This window comes from Orycteropus afer, unplaced genomic scaffold, assembly GCF_000298275.1.
Source record: "Orycteropus afer afer isolate SDZICR_OR568_19922 unplaced genomic scaffold, OryAfe1.0 scaffold00008, whole genome shotgun sequence".
Lineage (NCBI taxonomy): Eukaryota > Metazoa > Chordata > Mammalia > Tubulidentata > Orycteropodidae > Orycteropus > Orycteropus afer.
In genome coordinates this window covers 25,202,966-25,211,442 of record NW_006921595.1, presented here as the reverse complement: position 1 = coordinate 25,211,442, position 8,477 = coordinate 25,202,966, and the positions used below count along the sequence as shown (strand labels likewise).

The 8,477-nt window shown below is 37.7% G+C and overlaps 1 protein-coding gene across 1 annotated transcript in view; it reads right to left on the bottom strand.

The window, feature by feature from the left end:
* Positions 1-8,477, bottom strand: part of DGKB (diacylglycerol kinase beta) — a 913,416-nt gene that overhangs the window by 286,666 nt on the left and 618,273 nt on the right. The window lies entirely within an intron of this gene.

Below are 8,477 nucleotides of genomic sequence, written 5' to 3'. Positions count from 1 at the left end.
CTGTGTTAATTAGTTTCCCTTTTCTTTGTTGAAGAGGGTCTGTGCAATCCTTCTGCCTAGTCCGCCATCTTGCCCCGCCTCCCTCCCTACTACTTTTGAAGCTGACATCTTTGATTCTCTCACTCTCTGGAGATTAAGTCATTTCCAGGGGAGGGGAAAAGAGGGTGTCATTCTGATTATTGCCCTATAAACAGAGTAAGTAAATAAATAAATAAATACCTACTGCCATCGCATGTATTTCGACTCATAGTTACCCTGTAGGACAGAGCAGAAGTGCCTGAAGGATTTCTAAGGCTACAAATCTTTACAGAAACAGACTGCCTTATTTTTCTCCCACAGAGTGGGTGGTAGGTTTGAATTGCCTAACTTTTAGTTAGCAGACAATGCTTTTAACCCTTATGCCACCAGAACTTCAAAAAAATACACACACACACAAACCAAAACACAAACCCATTGCCTTAGTCAATTCTGACACTGACAAGTGCACAGGGGGACACAGGCCTAGGAGAATTTGGGCCACCATCACACTTGTCAGTTGCACTACAAACCTGTATGATGTCTTGGGAAAGTTGCAAAGCTTACTTCATGCCCGTTTCCCCTTCTATCCAAAACCAGAATCACTGTCAAAGAGTTGATTCCGACTCATAGTGACTCCCATGGGATTTCCGAGCTGGTAAATCTTTAAGGAAGCAAATTGCCCCATCTTCCTCTGGTGGCATAGTGCCTAAGACATTTAACTGCTAATCAGAAGAGTGGTGGTTCAAACACACCAGCCACTCCTCAGAAGGAAGGTTGGGCAATCTACTTCCGTAGTGATACTCTCTCAGAAATCCAAGGAGGGGTCACTATGAATCAGATCCAACTCCACGGCAGTGGTTGCATTTGTGTTTTTTCCTTCCTCAAAGCAGGTAGTAGGTTTGAACCACCAACTTTCTGGTTAGCAATCATACGCTTTAAGCAATACAGTACCAGATCTCTTTAAAAACATAGTAATGTTGATTTCTTAAATTTAAATGTTTATTTATTTATTTATTTTAAAATTGTGATCTGGGTGAAAATTTACAGAGCAAATTCACTTTCCATACAGCAGTTCACATATACTTTGTCTCATGACATTGACCACAATTCACCACAATGCAACAGCTCCCCTCCCACTTCCTCCCAATAGTCACCTCTTTCCTGTGTCCATCCCTCCATGAATTGCTCCCCCCTCAGCTATCTCCCTGTGCATAAACAGCCCTTCTTTTTGCCATGATTGTTCTCTCCAAGGAGTGTATTTACCTCAGGTAATGTTCAACTCCTATGTCTGTCTTTTGCTTGGCTGGAAGTCACAGATGTGGGTTCAATTCCAGACCTGAAGGGTAGCTAGGGGCCATAGTCTCAGTGGTTCCACCAGGCTCTACCAGACCAGCAAACCAAGTCCTTTTTTTTTTTCCCCAAATGCTTTTGAGTTTTGTTCCACATTGTTCTCCCTCTCTACCCAGGGTCTCCTACATAGATGCCCCTCTGAGTGGTTGACATTGGTAGCTGGGCGCCATCTAGTTCTTCTGGTCTCATCGTTGTATGGGCTGTGGATCACATGGTGTACCAGTCACTAGGACTAATTCTTTCTATGAATCTTTGGTTTTCTTCTGAATGTTTATTTCTTTGTTTAACAAATGTATTAGCTGGATATATTAATTTAGGGAAAACGGTATTATCTTTGCAATCTTTTTGAAAATATAAAATTATTCTAAAAACTTTTGAATGGTAGAGGACATCATCAATAACTCAAAGAGACAAATACATCTTTGGGAATGATGTAATCAATATTTGTAGATGGTGGAAATTTATCTTATACCTCTTCTAGATACATTGACTTATTCTATTAGAGGATCAAATATCTCAGTGAACATATATTTCTGTATAAAACACTTGTAGATTTAGAGGGATACATGTGATAGGACATGCAAGAGAAAACTTAAAAAACTCAAAGCAAAAAAAAATAAATAGCTGTTAATTTTTATAAATAAGTTGTGGGCTAGAAATCATTTACCTACTCACTTTCTTCATTGTTCCTTCTCACGAGGTCATTGCATATAGAGTTAAAATGTGAAACAAAAATGTTGTTGTATTTTTTTGTTATAAATGTTTACACATTTTGCTGAAGTAGGAAAGCCATTCTTAGTAAAAAAAAAAAAAAAGGATTTAGAAAGACAGCAGAAAATTTTGATTAAAAAGAATAAAATATTATGAAATTGAGAAAATGTCATCTAAGGAAAAAAGTTTTTATATTTTTCAGTTTTACCAACATTCTTTTTTGAGAGTACTGTAGACAAGTATGCCACGTACACATTTTAAGACTTTCCCATTACACTCGATTTCTTCATTTTCTAAATTTGTTATTTGTAAATCGAATTCATTTCTCTGGCTTCATTTTCTTGTCTCATTATGCTGAATTCAGAGTGTTTGTTTTGAAACCTACTTTAAATAAGAGCTCCCATTTATTTTCATCAACTCTAAGTCCTTAACCATGTACAAAATCATTTTTGTTGAACCAACTTTCCAGTTCACACACCACTGCTACTAGAAATTCCAGGATAGAATCCATCATTAGGTGCCTCAAAGTGGAGGCATATCTAGGGTATGGCAAGCATGACACGTGTCCTGGGCTTCACTTGAGGGAGGAGGCGCCAAAGAGTAGTTTCTCTTCACCACTGCAGTTTCAATTGCCAGCTGTGAGAGATCATTTAGCAATTTGAAACTAATTGCCATAGACTCTGTTTTGCGTAGATATGCCTCTTGCCGCAAAGTAATTATCGAGTGATTTCTCCTTTCTTTATGTTTCTTGTCTGTGTTCAAAAAATGTGATGATTCAAAGAAGGAAAAAAATAGTGGGAAATGTCCGATTGGTATTGAGTATCATTCTAGTTGCTGACTTTAGCTGGCTTTAAACAATTACTTTAATACAATGATTCTTCTTCTAAATTCATTGTGAGGCTTCTGGCAGACACTTGTTTTGGTAATTGTGAAATGTAGCTAAAATGATGGTAGGAACCATACACTTTCAAGCTCTCATCTGTTATAGTCATAATCTCATCGATGTGATTCAATCCGCTATATACTTAAAACCCAACCCAACCAACTGCCATTGAGTTGATTCTGACTCAACGGGACCCTCTATGACAAGGTAGCACAACCCCATAAGGTTTCCAAGGCTGTCAATCTTTATGGAAGCAGACTGCCTTATCTTTCCCCTGCTGAGTGCCTGGTGGATTCAAACCGCCCACCTTTTGGTTAGCTGCCAAGCACTTTAAACCACTGCACCACCAGAGCTTCTTGTTACATATTTAGCTATATCCAAATCTGGAAGAAAATTTCTTTTAGTGATGAAAACAGTTATCATAGCCTAGACCTGAAAAAGGACCTCCTGTGGCATAGTGTCCTAAAAAACTTTTGAACACTCTTCACATTAAAAAAAAAAAAAAAAAAAAAAAGCAACTCTTTAATCTGAGAATAAGAAATTTCTTTTGTTTTAGATTTCAAAGGAAAGTTCATTTTTAAATATGCTTAATAATAAAATGAAAAGAATTTGTGAAGGATAGGTGAAGAGAAGTGGATAAAAATCAGGTGTTCAATTATTATTATAAAGTGATTATTTTAATGTGTGCCTACTGGGTACCCTGCAGGTAAAGATACTCATATGTATAATGGGTGAGAAAAGAAGGAAGAGACTACTGGCTAAGAGCTAGCCATAGGCCCTTATTCTCTCTGTACTGTCATCTCTAGGTGGGAAACACCAGGAGTTGGAATCTGCTCTTCCATGCCATTATGCAGTGGCAATCAGAGCATATTTTATTAACTATCTGTAAGCAAGTTTATATTGATTTAAAACTTTTGAATAGTCAGATATGTGGCATATGGACCTCCATTCATACTTTTCTTTCAGGTCTTGCAAATGTTGGGGGAGTCCTGAGGATAATAATCCTAATGACTCACATTTATTGAGTGATTTAGGCACTTGACTGCTCACCAGAAGGCTGGCGGTTGAAACCCACCAGCCACTCCTCGGAAGGAAGGTTGGGCAATCCTACTTCCGTAGTGATACTGCCTCGGAAACCCAAGGAGGGGTTGCTATGAGTCAGGGCCGACTCGATGGCAAACAACAACAGACTCTATGCAAAGAGCCCTCCAGTAACTATTTTAACTCAAATAATAATACTTGAGGTTAGAACAATTCTTATATATGTTTTAAAGATGAGAAATGGAAATTATAGTAGTAGACTGATCTTACTAATAGATTGTTCCTGAGCATGGACAAGAGTTAGCACAAATGCTTTTCTCTTTGACATTCAGGAAATGTGTAGGTATCCTTCCCAATTTCCTCCTGTTATTGGTCAAGGCCTAATCAAAGCTTTTCCTAAATTATATTAGTCTCAGAGGGAGTGAAGATGCTGTTTGCCACAGTTTTCATCAGTGCATAAAGTGGAATAGTATCCAAATCCAGATTCAATTCTTGAATCTATAAACTTTTGAGGCATAATAATTTCAATTATGCCTGTCTAGACCCGTAAATCTGCATTTCACATGGGTTCAAATTTGGTCATCTTTCTTCCTCATCTATTTATATTAAACAATTTAGTCTTAGGGCTGTAAACTGCTTTTGTCTTAGATTTTACCTCTGATAGGAAGCTATCATGGAATGCTGGTGTCAGAAATCGTTAAGTATTCAACTAACCAAAAGGTTGGTAGTTTGAACCCACCCAGTGGCTCCATGGGAGAAAGACCTTAGTATCTGCTTCCATAAAGCTTACAGCCTAAAAAACCCTAAGGGACAATTATAATCTGTCACATGAGGTCACTATACATCACGATTACCTCGATGACACTATCGACAATAATAGGCTACCTACCAACTGTTTGAGTGGCTCTGCTGAGGAGGCGTTAGGGCTGTATGTGGATTGAGTAAGAAAAATCACACATAGAAAAGGAGGAATGGCAGCATGTCTACCGTGAATTTCTTATCAAAAACTATAGAGTCCTTATATACTGGTACAATAAAGAGGGTATATTTTTTCCACTAAAAGGTCATTCAGTGAGGCACATACAATGGATAGAGTGAAAGATGCCAATTTATTCACTCACATATACCTTATTTTTGCATTTATCATGATTGATTGTGACAGTTTTTTAGTATTTGTACACACACACACACCAAAATTTTCAAAACCTAAAATGGGTAATGCCGTACATGTTGCTTATAGAAGGAAAATGAATGATTGTACTCACAGAGATAATGTTTGTATATACCTACTGCTAGGTATGGTCATTTAGGGAAACTTCCTAAGGAAGTAATGGGAACCAGAACAATAACTCTTAGGAAAATAAATATTTCAGAGGGGCCAATAGAAGTTTTTTTTTTTTAATTTTTATTGTGATTTGGGTGGAAGTTTGCAGAGCAAATTCATTTTCCACATAGCAGTTCATACACACTTTGGCTCAGGACATTGACTGCAACTCCCTACAAATGTAACAGCTCTCTTCCCACTGCCTCCCTATAGTTACCTCTTCCTTGTGTTATTCCTTCCCATGCACTCCTGCCCATCCCCTACAAGCTGTCTTCCTGTGCAAATACTACCTTTCTGTTCTCCCATGATTGATCTTGATTGCTCCAAGTAGTGTATTTCCCTGATGTAAATGTTCACGCCATATGCCTGTCTATTGTTTGGCTGGAAACCACAGGAGTGAGTTCAGTTTCAGACCTGAAAGGTAGCTAAGGGTGATAGTCTCAAGGGTCTCACCAGGCTCTATCAGATGAACAAACCTGGTATTTTTGTGTGTGTGTGGTTTTCAGTTTTGTTCCACATTGACAAGAGAAGTCTTTTTAAGAAGAAGAGTACTTATGATATGAAAGACCATGTATTCTATGACCGTTTACTAGTTTGTACTTTCTTCTCCTGTAGCTACAGATCAAGAAGAAATAACAAAGGTGCCTGAGATGTAAAAATTAAAACTTGGCTGGGAATATAGACCTCTCAGTTTTTGTAAAGGCAACAGGGTGAATCTAATTGGTGAATTCTGCAGCAGCAATGGAGCCCAATGATAGTGACAGTGCAGTAGAGGGTGAGGAAGGGCCAAGAAAGAAATTTTACAATTTTGAAAATAAGATAAAAGGTATTGGTAAGGCAAGAAATCGAATGATTTCCTGTTCTGTTTGTCAATTTGGTAATGTTTCATTTGTTCACGCTTAGGAAGAACATTTTAGAAAAACCCAGGGTCTCCAAATGTCATTTATTGCCCCCCCCAGACCTTCTCTTTTGGGACTGTTGCATTGACTGTTTGTCGAAAGCTTACCAGTTTCAAAAGCAATATTAAGAAAGTTAAGGTTTTATACAATCATAAAATGAGTTTAAGAATCATTGTCAACTTTATGATTAACTCAATCAATTCTGATCATATTTACCAGAGCCATATATCCATGCCCACTGCCAATGAGTCAATTTCAACTCATAGCGACCCTATAGAACAGAGTAGAATTTCTCCATAGGGTTTTCAAGGCTGTAAATCTTTACGAATGCATACTGCCTCAATTTTCTCCTGCAGGGCAGTTGGTGGGTTCGAACCACCAGTCTTTTGGTTAATAGCCAAATGTTTTAACCAGTATACCACTGGAGCTCCAAAACTGCATTGGCTTAAAATAGGAGTTTATTCCTTTTTCACTTAGAAGCAGAAGTTTGCAGACTTGTGTTTTCGATTTCCAGTGTCATCTAGAACCAAGGTTCTTATTTTTCTCCTCTGTCATCTTCAATGTGTGTTTCTTATATTTATGGCCCAAAATGGCTTCTGTACCTCCATTCCTCATATCAATGTGCCAAAAGCAAAAAAACAAATCCACTGACATTGAATAGATTCTGACTCATAGTGACTAGCAAAACGAAGAAATTAAGATTATCAAAAGAAGCTGAGTTAGCTTTCTTGAAGTGCATCCCTGGATGTTTCATACAGCACTTTTGCAAATGTTTCAAAAGCCTTAACTTATTCACGTGGTCACACAAAATTGCAAATGAGGTTAGAGAATGTTTTATTTTAGCGCTATCATCCTGTCTAATACCAAGGAAGAAGGGGTGCTAGCCTATTGGATGGTATCATTTCATGAAGCTTATCTATAGAGGGCAAGCTAATTGACATTCATACTGATGTTTTAATAAAGCATGTAGTTTGTTTACAAGAACAAAGATTGACTATGCTTTGTGGCTGTCCTTGGTAATCATCAATCATGGGCTGAGAGGCTTTTAACGATGAAGTATGCATTATCTAACAATTCAGTAAAAACCCACTTAGCTATTTCCACCCTATTTTCAGGCACAAAATACCAAGATTTTAACAAATCTTTGAGGAATGGTCCAAGAGATTTCCATTTTGCTATGTAAGGTATCTTTTAGATAAAATTCCGATTTTGAAAAATACTATAGCTTAATGATAATTAAATGTGTATCAACAAATAAAATGACATTTTCTATCTTAGAAACAATTCTTCCTTATTCTAGATGCAAAATTAATAAATAATACTTATGGCAAGGGTTGACAAAACACAGTCTACAGGTCAAATCTGGCTTTCCACTCTTTTTTGTAGATAAGGTTTTATTGGAACTTGGCCATGCTCATTTACTTACATACTACCCATGGATGCTTTCACCCTACAATGGCAGAATTGAGTAGTGGTATCAGACACTATCTGCCACATAAACCTAAAATACATACTATGCGTACTTATACAGAAGTTTTCCCACCCATGTATAATGTACACCCAATCCAGGAAATGATAATTTTCCCTCATATTTAAAAGTTAGGGCCCATGGAGCTCCCCCGAAAAATTACTTCTATAGATATATTATTTAATTATGTTGGCAGATTAATCAGTTTTTTGCCTATACTTCTTTTCCAGAGAATGGGAAATTCCTTTCTTACAAACTAAATATTTACTCTAAATTCATGGTTTCCAATAGGGAATGAGTTTGTCTTCTAGGAGTCATTTGGCACTATCTGGAGGCACATTTTGTCATCACAAACCCAGAAGTGTGGAAGGGTGAGAAGTTACTGACATTTTGTGCATAAATGCCAGAGTTGCTACTAAATATCTTACAATGTACAGGAGAGCACTGCAACAACAACAAAAACAAAACTCTAGCTACTTCAATATTCCAACCATACTGAGGCTGAGAAACCGCTAGAGAACACTCACCAGGACTGAACAGGTGGTTGACAATAACCAAAAATAGAAATCACTTTCTTCAAAGGTAAAGTATTATTTAGTATTCTTGATCAGTAGTGGAAACTTTGCTGCATTAGCTCTGGTAGCGTAGTGCCTAAGGCACTTGACTGCTAAACTAGAAGGCTGGCAGTTCAAACCCACCAGCCATTCCTTGGAAGGAAGATGGGGCAATCTACTTCCGTAGTGATACTGCCTCGGAAACCCAAGGAGGGGTCACTATGAGTCA